The following is a 12,654-nucleotide window of genomic DNA, read 5'->3' on the forward strand; positions in this document are numbered from 1 at the left end:
TCATTTACGTTACACCGCCGCAAGTTTTCAGCGCAAGTGCTTGATTCACAAAGCACTTGCCTGTAAACTTGCGGCAGCGTATCGTAAAGCCGTCCGGCGCAAGCCCGCCTAATTCAAATGGGGCGTGTATCATTTAAATTAGGCGCGTTCCCGCGCCGAACGGACTGCACATGCTCCGTTTTGAAATTTCCCGCCGTGCTTTGCGCGAAATGACGTCGCACCAACGTAATTTTTTGAACGGGCGACGTGCGTTACGTCCTTTCCTATTCCCGGACGTCTTACGCAAAAAAAAAAAAAAAGATTTAAAATTCGACGCGGGAACGACGGCCATACTTTAACATGGGCTGTCTAATTTTACACCACCTAAATAGCAATCGCAACTTTACGACGGGAAAAGCCGACTAGCGACGACGTAAGAGAATGCGACTAACGCGTGTACCTTCGTGGATCGCCGTAAACAGCTAATTAGCATACCCGACGTGGAAAACGACGCTAACTCCACCCAGCGGGTGCCAAAATATTGCATCCCAAGATCCGAAGGCGTACAAAGCCGTACGCCTGTCGGATCTTAGCCAAATGCCGCTGTATCGTATTGTTGTATTGTTTGAGAATTCAAAATAAAGATACGACGCGGCAAATTTGAAAGTACGCCGGAGTATCAGCAGATACTCCGACGTACTTTTTCTGTGAATCTGGCCCTAAATGTTTTTTTTTCTTTGTCTGAATTTCTCACTTCCTGTTCCTCCTCAGTAAGCTGTTCTGGCTGACTAACCCCCAGCCAGAGCGGCTCGGATGATGGTGGCAAGCTTACGGAAAAGAAACAGGAAGTGAGAAATTCAGACAAAGAAAATAAACATTTAGAAGGGAAATCGAAGGAAAAGGTAAGTGAAACAACAATGCACTAGCTTAAAGGCACCAATTTAGAAAATAAAAAACAAACCTTTACAATCCCTTTAAGGCCTTGTTCACATGGGGCGAACTAGAGCGTACTCCCATGGAGGGCCGTGTTTACCCACACAAAGATGCACAGGTGTTCTGTACATCCCAATGCAAACAGCCCCGCTGATGTCAGGTAGGCAGTGGTTGTATGGACGCAGCTGCTGCTGCCAAATTGACAGGTGTGTGGGTGCAGTTACGTGTCCCTGTGGGTTCGATGGCAGATATCAAACTGGGAGCTGCAGCTGTGCCGTGCAGCCACTGCGACAGTTGATATAAACAGGACTGCCTGCAGGGGGATGTACGGAGCACCTGTGCATCTCCATGTGGGTAAACACGCCCCTCCATGGGGGTATACCTTAGTTTGCCCCAATGTGGATGTGGCCAAGGATATTGCTGCTGTAAGGTACTGTGGAATTAAAGTTGTTCTAAAGGCTGACGTTTTTTTTACCTTATTGCATTCTCTGCATTAAGGTAAAAAAACATTTGTATGCAGCCCCCCATCCCCCGCAATACTTACCTAAGGCGGCTCTCTGGTGTCCACCAGTGCTGTCAATCAGTAGCTATCAGTAATGCCTTTCAGTAGAGCTGCACAATCCTGGCCAAAATAAGAATCACTATTTTTTTGCTTGGAAAAAAGATCACGATTCTCGCAGCATAAAATCTTTTACATTATACAAAAAAAATTGGGCTTTTTTTTTATTATTCATTAAAGTAATTTTTTCCCCAAAAAAATGCATTTGAAAGACTGCTGCGCAAATACAGTGTGACATAAAATATTGCAACAACCACCATTTTATTCTCTAGGCTCTCTACTAAAAATATATATATGTTTGGGGGTAATGGGAAAAAAATCGTGTAATGATTCTTGGCGATTAATCGTGCAGCTCTACCTTTCAGTGCCCATCGGTGATGCCTGTCAGTACCCATCCGTGATACCTGTCAGTGCCCATCCGTGATGCCTGTCAGTGCCCATCCGTGATGCCTGTCAGTGCCCATCCGTGATGCCTGTCAGTGCCCATCAGTGATGCCTGTCAGTGCCCATCAGTGATGTCTGTCAGTGCTCATCAATGATGCCTGTCAGTGCCCATCAGTGATGCCTGTCAATGCCTGTTAGTGCTCATCAGTGATGTCTGTCAGTGCCCATCAGTGATGTCTGTCAATGCCTGTTAGTGCTCATCAGTAATGCCTGTCAGTGCCTATCAGTGATGCCTGTCAATGCCTGTTAGTGCTCATCAATGATGCCTGTCAGTGCCCATCAGTGATGCCTGTCAATGCCTGTCAGTGCTCATCAGTGATGCCTGTCAGTGCTCATCAGTGATGCCTGTCAGTGCTCATCAGTGATGCCTGTCAGTTCTCACTCGTGATGCCTGTCAGTTCTCACTCGTGATGCCTGTCAGTTCTCACTCGTGATGCCTGTCAATGCCCATCAGTGATGCCTGTCGGTGCCCATCAGTGATGCCTGTCGGTGCTCATCAGTGATGCCTGTCGGTGCTCATCAGTGATGCCTGTCGGTGCTCATCAGTGATGCCTGTCAGTTCTCACTCGTGATGCCTGTCAGTGCCTCCTCATCAGAACCATCTATCAGTGCTGCCTATCAGTGTCACCTCATCAGTGCAGCCTTATTAGTGAAGGAGAAAAATGATTTATTTACAAAATTTTCAGACTTTTTTCCTTTGTGTAGCAAAAAATAAAAACCCCAGCAGTGATTAAATACGTAACAAAATGATACAAATCTCTCGTCATTCCATGTGTGACGGCGCTGAAAGCTGAAAATTGGGGGGTAAAAGTAGCGCAGTGCTCAATAGCAAACAATTGCCATGTCATAAAAGGCGTAAAATCTTCTGGAGCTGAAGCGGTTAGAAAAACAATCTAGAACATTTCACCTTGATCACTTGGCAGTTTTCTTCTTCTAGGTTTGGATAAAGGGATTTCCTATTGATTGGTGATCTGGTGCTACATATGGGTGTTGGCACAGTGTGAGGAGCATTAGAACGTGTAGCTATGGAAGGAAGCCTGAGGTGCTGTGACTGTACAGGGAACACACACGTCTGAAGCCCAGGGTTATACAATGAAGACTATACAGAGAATGTCGGGTGCTGCTGATGCCTGCAGTCCTTACAACACAACCATGTTACCCTATAATGAATGAACACTCCAATTACCTGCCTGTGACAGCCAGCTCCTTGTAATGTCCTATACTGGAAATACAGCTAGACACTCCCACCAATCATCGCTGGAGAACTGCCCTCGTGACTCTCCGCTCAGCCACCAGTAGGAAAGCATGTAGTCTAGAGATATGACATCAGTTCCCTGATTGGATGCCAGGGATGAATAGGCGGGGACTGTGCTGAACAGGAAACAATGTAACCCTTTATGTGGTGGATTCATTTCTCCGTTTCCCTCAGACGTGACGAATTCTGCAGTTTTGCTCTAAAAATGACCGAAACCCGCCCAAATATTATATTTTCTAAAGGCAGAGGGCTTGTAGAATAAAAAGGATGTTTATGTTGCACAGTATTTGCACATTTTTTTTTTGTCAAACCCATATTTTCAGTAAAGAATACACTACAATTCATTTCTATGCACACAAACACAAGGGGGGTTATTTATTAAAACTGGAGCTCTCAGAATCTGGTGTAGCTGTGCATGTTAGCCAATCAGCTAACATGTCCAATCGCATGCCAAATCGCAGCCTAAAGTGCCCATGCATGTGCAGAACGGAAGGGCACTCCAGCTGAGTTGCCGCTCAGCTGGAGTGACGTCACCATTGAGCATGTGCACATCATAGGAGCCATTTCTTCGATGGGAGATACCATTTCTTGGGCACAATTTAATGCTATGCAAACATCGGGGGGACATCGCATTTGTCGTATTGTGCCTCGCTGTTGTGCCGTGGGTTTACAGCAAAGCACAATCTGACATCTACGGTGTCCTTCCACTCTTTGCATAGCTTTCAATTGTGCCCGTGAAATGGTATCGGCCATCGAAAAAAAAAAACTCACACGATGCGCGAATGCGCTATGGTGCCGTCACTCCAGCTGATCGGCAATTCAGCTGGATTGCCTCTCCATTCTGCGCATGCGTGGGCACTTTTCGATGGGAGGGCACAAATCAATAGAACACCGGCAACGGCGATGTCCCAATCAGTGTAACGCTGCACCGATTTCTAAAAGTAGTTACTGCACTATTTTTGGCGGCCTCTGGGGCGCTTTCTGTGCACGGGCACGCACAAATGTCTATCAAATCGTCCCTGAAGTCAGACTGAAATTAGGTTTTGTAACTCGCCCTCAGTGTGAACGTACCCTTATGGTGCGTACACACAATCGGATTTTCCATCTGAAAAACCTTGGATAGTTTTTCGGACGGAATTCCACTCAAGCTTGGCTTGCATACACACGGTCACACAAAAGTTCTCATAACTTTTGTCCGTCAAGAACGCGTTGACGTAGAACACTACTACGAGCCGAGAAAATTAGGTTTAATGCTTCCGAGCATGCGTCCAATTGTTTCCGAGCATGCGTCTGAATTTTGCGCGGCGGAATTGCTACAGACAATCGGATTTTCCAATAGGAATTTTTCCCGTCTGAAAATTTGAGAACCAGCTCTCAATCTTTTGCTGGCGGAAATGCAGACAGCAAAAGTCAGATGGAGCATACACACGGTCAGAATTTCCTTTCAAAAGCTCACATCGGACTTTTGCTGGCGGAATTTCTGATCGTGTGTACGGGGCATTAGCCCTCGTTCACATAGAGGGCAGGTTGGAAATTGTTGGAAGTTCAGCTGAACTCGCACGATTACAATGCCGCATTTTAGTGCGACTTCAGGGGCGATTTAAAAGACATCTGTAAGGGTCCATGCACAGATGTCTATTGAAATTGCCCTGAAGCCGCAAAAAGTAGTGCAGGAACCACTTTTGGGTATCAGTGTGGCGCTGCAAAAGTCTAGGTAACGCAAAATTTCAGTAAAAAATACACTAAAGTAAATATTAGGGCACACAAAAACGTAATAAATAAAAATAAAATAAATAAAATTTTTGTAAAATCTAAACGATGAGGTTGCTACGAGTAAATAGGTACCAAACATGTCAAACCTGTGAGTGCGCCCCTGAAATGGCGACAAACTTCAGTACTTTATTAGGTCGATTCAGGTACATGGCCGCAACTTTGCGGCGGCGTAGCTTAAGGCATTTAAGCTACGCCGCCGTAAGTTAGCGAGGCAAGTACATGATTCTCAATGTACTTGCCTGCTAAGTTACGGCGGCGTAGCCTACAGCGGGCGGGCGTAAGGGCGCCTAATTCAAATGTGTCTGAGGGGGCGTGTTTTATGTTAATGGGGCTTGACCTTACGTTTTTTACGTTTTTTTCAGACTGCGCATGCGCCGGGCGCCTACATTTCCCAGTGTGCATTGCGGCTAAGTACGCCGCACGGGCCTATTGATTTTGACGTGGACGTAAATGACGTAAATCCCTATTCGGGGACGACTTACGCAAACAACGTAAAAATTTCGAATTTCGAAGCGGGAACGGTGGCCATACTTTAACATTGGCTACGCCACCTAGGGGGCATCTTTAACTTTAGGCGGCCTATCTCTTACGTAAACGGCGTAAATGTACTGCGGCGGCCGGGCGTACGTTCGTGAATCGGCGTATCTACTGATTTGCATATTCTACGCCGACCGCAATGGAAGCGCCACCTAGCGGCCTGCAGAAATATTGCAACCTAAGATAGGACGGCGCAAGCCGTCGTATCTTAGATATGTTTAAGCGTATCTACCTACATATATTCTACCTACATATACCTACATATATTCTATAGGCAGCACTTTAAAAGACCCCAGTGTGGTGTGAGGTGAGGTCTTGTGCTAGAATTATTGCTCCCACTCTGGCGTGCCTGGCTATATGTAACGTGTATTGCAATTAATGTTTTCATGTGTAGGCACCCCAATTTGTGTGTTTATGTTCGTACGTGGGTATGTGTGAGGGTGGGAGGCCTCAAAAATATTTTGGGGGAATTCATGTGCCTGGGTGTAACTTACATTTTTTACTATTACATTTTTTTTTTTTTTTTGCTTCCAGCTGACAGGCAGTAGTCTGCTTGTCAGATTTACACACAATCCTGGCGGCTGCTGCTACTAGGAATGTGTGTAAAACACCCCCACTGTCAGGTCCATACAATGGTGTACGACCGTTTAAAAGATTGTGGGTCCCCCTGCAGATAAACTCATAAAACACAGGGGCCCCTTTTAGTGTAAGTAGAATGTTACAACCTTTTTTTATTAAATAAAAGACTTGCATTTACACAAATAAATCAGAAACAATAAAAAAAAAAATACAGGCTGACAGCAGGGCTGCTGCTTGATTCGTGTGGCTAGATCACCAAGTGAAAACAGAAGAGAAAAAAGAAGTCTAAATTTTTTTCAATAAAAAAAAAAGAGAAAACTAATGCAGCCATCACATTTAATGATTGGTAGGCTCCAGTATATTACATGATTGGTTTTGGGCTTAATTCCTCTTTAACGCTCAATTTATTTTGTAGTTTCAAAGCGATTCAGCATTTTTTTTACTTTTATAAAGTTTCAAGAAGTTGTGTGCCCAAGAAACCTGTTGGATTGGCATCTTGAATACATTAAGCCCAGTGGGACTAAATGAGGAATTGGATGCTATTTTATAGCAATACATCTTTCTCTTATACAATATGGCTTTCGTTATATAAGTCTTATATACAGATGTATTGTCCAGCACGCTCAGTCAAGCAGTATACTGTTAGCCCCCATTTCTGGTAACTTAAAGGGATATTAAACCCCACATTTTTATATATTGCAGTTTACCAAATCTTTGATGTGATAGCTGCATCGTTTTAATTTTTTTTGTGTGTTTTTTCCCCTCTGTTTTCACCTGGTGATCTGGCCAGTAACACACCTCCTGTATTAGAGTGCCTCCACTCTGGATGAATGAGCACAGGGGGCACAGTAAACAGCAGCATTGTCAGTCTGGGGAGGGGGAGGGGAGTGTTAGGCCCCATACACACGATAGAATCCATCCGCTGAAAAATCCCAGCGAATGGGTTTCAGCGGATAGATCCTATGGTGTGTACACGCCAGCGGATCTTTATCCGCGGATATTTATCCCCTGGGATGGATTCCAGCAGATTGAATATTCGCTGACATGCTAAACAAATCCATCTGCTGGAATCCATCCCAACGGATGGATCCGCTGGTCTGTACAGACTCACCGGATCCATCCGTCCGAAGGGATCCCCTGCATGCGTCGTAATGATTCGAGGCATGCGTGGAATTCCTTATATGACAGCGTCGCGCACGTCGCCGCGTCATAATCGCAGCGACGGCGCGACACGTCATCGCCAGAGGATTTCGGTGCGGATTTCGATTCGATGGTGAGTACACTCCATCGCATGGAAATCCGCTCAAATCCTCAAGAGGATTTATCCGCGGAAACGGTCCGCTGGACCGTATCCGCGGATAAATCCTCACGTGTGTATGGGGCCTATGATGCACTAGCAAATGTACATACAACTTGAAGCTAAACTCCAGCTAACGCTGCTAACACAGTTACAGCAAACCGTTTTTTTTTATCATCTTGGGAAAAAGGTTTTAAAAGGTTTTATAAATAAAAGCTGACTATGGTAAGCACTTCTGTCAGTAATAAATGTTTCCCAACACTCACTGCCACATTTGCAGGACAGCTTGTTATTTTGAGAAGCAACAGAATTACTGGCCAGGTCACCAGGTGAAAATAAAGGAAAAAAAGCCTAAAAAACAAAACAAATGCAGCCATCACATCTAAGGCCCCTTTCACAGGAGGTGTACTCCGCTTGCTCAGCGGCGGCCATCTGTCCGCTGGTCCCCCGCTGAGCAGGCGGATGACAGGTTCGTGTCCACTCCACTTATGCAGAGTGGACATGGACAGAGCCCGCTCTGCTGTACGGGAGGTCAGATGTAAACGGACTGGCTGGCTGTTTACTGCCGACTGCCCTCTGATCCGATTGGCCCAGACAGAGGGAAACAGAACCCCTTCTGTTTCTTTTTGGTGGATTGGACCGGATTGGAGGTAGGTGGGGTAAATGGACACAAGTCAGTTTATATCCGCCACTCTTTAGAGTAGAATGGAGGGTCCGATGGGGTCCACCTGAAAAACAGACATGCACATCAGAAAGGTGGCTAAGAATTGGCTGCAATATAAGAAATTGCTACATATTATTTATTTTGATATTTGAATTGTACCCTCCAGTAGAATTACTATGTTGCAATCTACTGTAAAACATTTGTCCTTTATTCTTTTCCCCATTATCACATTTCATACAGTACACTGTCTCCCTCTAGTGGTCATGTGTTAACATTGGCCACCAATGGACTTGTGATTTCTGCATCTCGTATTGAACATTTTCTATATAATTTCTATATTTAAAACTCTACTATTCTTACAGAGATATATATATTTTTTTACAACGTATTTATTTGTTTATACATTAGGCACTAATTAAATATAATTAGTATATACTTATACAGAGTTTGTTTTATAATGCTTTCTCATCTCTATGCACTTATCCTCATACATTCCTATTAGACAAATATTTGTATGCTTGTGTGTATATCAGAAATTGCAATGCATAATTCCTCCGTGAATAGTAGATCCTAGGTGTCATGTTTTTATAGAATTTTTTTAGTCAACTTTACCCACATCAGATTTTGTATTTCGGTGTATCACAGTCACTCACTGCCATGCTATGTTTGCTTTAGTAGGTATGTATATGTTTTCATTTTATATTCTTTATAAAAATCAGTTGTATTTACAGCATTCTTTTAGGTACTACCATATGAGCCTGTGCATTCCCTTAACTCAGGGGTGTCCAAACTTTTTTCAAAGAGGGCCACATTTGATGAAGTGAACATGCTCAAGGGCCGACCATTTTGCCTGACATTCTTTAAACCATTAAAATTTGATCTAAGTGTGTTTGCCCGAGCACTAATACACTACCCAACAAGAATTCTCTTGCCTTTGTGGCTGTGTGTGGTGAAGAGATGAGCTTGGGCGTGTTATTTGGATATACTGTATATATCTATTTTTTGGCCCCAACGAATCCCCGAGCGCTGCTCAGGACTAAGGATGAGCTTGGGCGTGTTATTTGGATATACCGTATTTATTAGCGTATAACACGCACAGGCTTATCATTGCCATGAATGCAGCCTCACCATTGCCATGAATGCAGCCTCACCATTGCCATGAATGCAGCCTCACCATTGCCATCAGTGCAGCCTGATCGATGCCCATCTGCAGCCTCAGAGGGGACAAGTGCCGTCAGATAACAAACAGGAGAATTTCTTGTTTGCTCTGTGGCCTCTTTAATATAAAGTCCCACCTCCTATAATAAACAGAACAGTCATCCAATGGCATCCCAGGAAACGGGACTTCCTATTACAGACGCCGTCGAGTAAACAGGAGATTCTCTTCATGTAATCTGACGGCGCACGTCCTGGCCCCTCTGAGGCAGCTCCGATAAATACGGTATATATCTTTTGTGGCCCCCAGGGCACATGTCAGGATGCAATGGCTATATATATATCCAAATCCCCAGGGGGCCATATTAAATCGCCAGGGGGGCCGCAATTGGCCCCTGGGCCGGACTTTGGACATGCCTGCCTTAACTGCTTCAGCCCCAGAAGAATTGGCTGCCCAATGTTCAGGCCATTTTTTGCAATTTGGCACTGCGGTGCTTTAACTGACAATTGCACGGTCGTGTGACATTGAACCCAAACAAAATTTACGTACTTTTTTCCCACAAATGGAGCTTTCTTTTGGTGGTATTTGAACACCTCTGTGTTTTTTTGTTTTTTTTTGTGCTATAAACAAAAAAAGAGTGAAAAGGGGCAACAGATCCCCTTCTGTTTGTATTTGGTGGATTGGACCGGATTGGAGGTAGGTGGGGTAAATGGACACAAGTCAGTTTATATCTGCCACGCTTTAGAGTAGAATGGAGGGTCCGATGGGGTCCACCTGAAAAACAGACAGGCACACCAGAAAGATTGGTAAGCTGCAGTATAAGAAATTGCTACATATTAATTATTATGATATTTGTATTGTACCCTCGAGTAGAATTACTATGTTGCAATCAACTGTAAAACATTTGTCCATTTTTTCCCCTTTATCACATTTCATACAGTACACTGTCTCCCTCTAGTGGTCATGTGTTAACATTGGCCACCAATGGACTTGTGATTTCTGCATCTCGTATTGAACATTTTCTATATAATTCCTATATTTAAAACTCTTCTTATGCCGTGTACACACGATCGGTTCATCTGACGAAAACAGTCTGATGGACCGTTTTCATCAGAGGAACCAATCGTGTGTGGGCCCCATCGGTTTTTTATCCATCGGTGAATAAAATAGTAACTTGTTTTAAAATTATCTAATGGTTAAAAAACCAATAGAAAAAAACGATCGTCTGTGGGCACGTCCATCGGTTAGAAATCCACGCATGCTCAGAATCAAGTCAACGCATGCTCGGAAGCATTGAACTTCATTTTTCTCAGCACGACGTTGTGTTTTACGTCACCGCGTTCTGACACGATCGTTTTAACTGATGGTGTGTAGGCAAGACTGATGAAAGTCAGCTTCATCGGATATCTGATGAAAAAATCCATCAGACCGTTTTCATCGGATGAACCGATCGTGTGTACAAGGCATTACAAATATAGTTTTTCTTTATTTTTACAGCGTATTTATTTGTTTATACATTAGGCGCTAATTATATATAATTAGTATATACTTATACAGAATTTGTTTTATAATGCTTTCTCATCTCTATGCACTTATCCTCATACATTCCTATTGGACAAGTATATGTATGCTTATATATGTATATATTGGAAATTGCAATGCATAATTCCTCTGTGAATAGTAGATCCTAGGTGTCCTCTTTTTATAGTCAACTTTACCCACATCAGATTTTGTATTTTGGTGTATCACAGTCACTCACTGCCATGCTATGTTTGCTTTAGCAGGTATTTTTGCATTTTGTGCATGTTGTATTTACAACATACTTTTAGGTACTACCATATGAGCCTGTGCTTTCCCTTAAAATGCAAAAATATAGTTTTGAATACCTTTTTAGAAGCTGTATCCAGTTGACACGTGATCTGCACTCATTGCAATTATGAATAAATAAAACAAGTGCAGACTTTGTGCTAGAAGTGACATACCAGTGCATAAGGACATGGATTCGGAAAACCTGGCAGATAATTTTTTTTTTCATTTTTGCCTGGAGAACCATTTAAGGCCCTGCTAACTCGCTCAGGCTGGGGGTGGTAAAAACAAGTTGTTTTACTGCCACCCTCTCCCTCCCAACCATCTCTACCTAAAAGAGAACATGCAACCCCTCAGCATTGTACACATGGCATGGCAGTGGGAAAAACAATACCCCATGTCACGTTCAGTGACCCATTCGAGTAAATTGGGCCATGCTGAAACCACCTTGCAACTGTGGTACAGATTTTTTTAGGGTTAAAACAGATGGTGTGGAGGCAACATATGCTTTTACAGCTACCTGTCTTTTCAGAGGGTGGTAGAAACACCTCATTACTGGGCACTTAAACCCCCTTCATGCCCAGACCAATTTTCAGCTTTCAGCGCTGACGCATTTTGAATGACAATTGGGCGGTCATACAACACTGTACCCAAATTATATTTTTATAATTTTTTCCCCACAAATAGAGATTTCTTTTGGTGGTATTTGATCATCTCTGCGATTTTTATTTTTTGCACTATAAACAAAAAAAGACAGAAAATGTTGAAAAAAAACACAATATTTTTTACTTTTTGTTATAATAATATCCCATTTAAAAAAAAAATCTCCCTCGGTTCAGGCCGATACGTATTCTTCTACATATTTTTTGTTAAAAAAAATCGCAATAAGCGTATATTAATTGGTTTGCGCAAAAGTTATAGCGCCTACAAAATAGGGGATAGATTTATGTTTTTTTTTTTTTAACTAGTAATGGCGGTGATCTGCGATTTTTTTGTCAGGTCTGTGATATTGCGGCGGACGTATCGGACACTTTTGACACAATTTTGGGACCATTCACATTTATACAGCGATCAGTGCTATAAAAACGCACTAATTACTGTATAAATGTGACTGGCAGTGAAGGGGTTAACACTAGGGGGTGAGGAAGGGGTTAAATGTGTATCCTGGGTGTGTTCTAACTGTGTGGGGGAGGGGACTGACTGGGGGAGGTGACCGATGCTGTGACCGAGGGACACAGATCGGTCTCCTCTCTCCCTGACAGGACGTGGAGCTCTGTGTTTACACACACAGATCCACATCCCTGCTGTCACCGCCGATCGCGGGTACATGGTGGATATCGCAGCCGCCAGGCACACGCATCGGCTTCCCAGCGATGCGCCGGGCGCTATGCGACGCGCACGGGGAATGTCAACAACAGGACGTCCAGGGACGTCCACCCGGCACTTGAGAGCCGCGCTGTGGACGTCTTTCGTCTATAGCGCGGATCTCAAGTGGTTAAAAATAACAAACATGTTATACTTACCGCCACTGTGCAGCTCGTTTTGCACAGAGTGTCCCCGAAGGTAAATGTTTTTTCAACTTATTGCATAGGATGCATTAAGTTGAAAAAACATTTACCTTTACAACCCCTTTAAAGTTATGTTAATGTGGGATTGGCCATGAGGGTTTCCT

The 12,654-nt window shown here is 43.6% G+C and overlaps 1 protein-coding gene across 1 annotated transcript in view; it reads right to left on the reverse strand.

Moving 5' to 3' along the window:
- RABGGTA (Rab geranylgeranyltransferase subunit alpha) overlaps positions 1-3,202 on the reverse strand; it is a 65,879-nt gene extending 62,677 nt beyond the window's left edge. Inside the window, exon 1 of the mRNA XM_040354773.1 lies at positions 3,102-3,202. The gene's annotated coding sequence lies outside the window, so the exon portion shown is untranslated. The remainder of the gene's footprint in view (positions 1-3,101) is intronic.
- Positions 3,203-12,654: the final 9,452 nt, after the last annotated feature.

The sequence above is a fragment of the Rana temporaria genome, chromosome 1, assembly GCF_905171775.1.
Source record: "Rana temporaria chromosome 1, aRanTem1.1, whole genome shotgun sequence".
Lineage (NCBI taxonomy): Eukaryota > Metazoa > Chordata > Amphibia > Anura > Ranidae > Rana > Rana temporaria.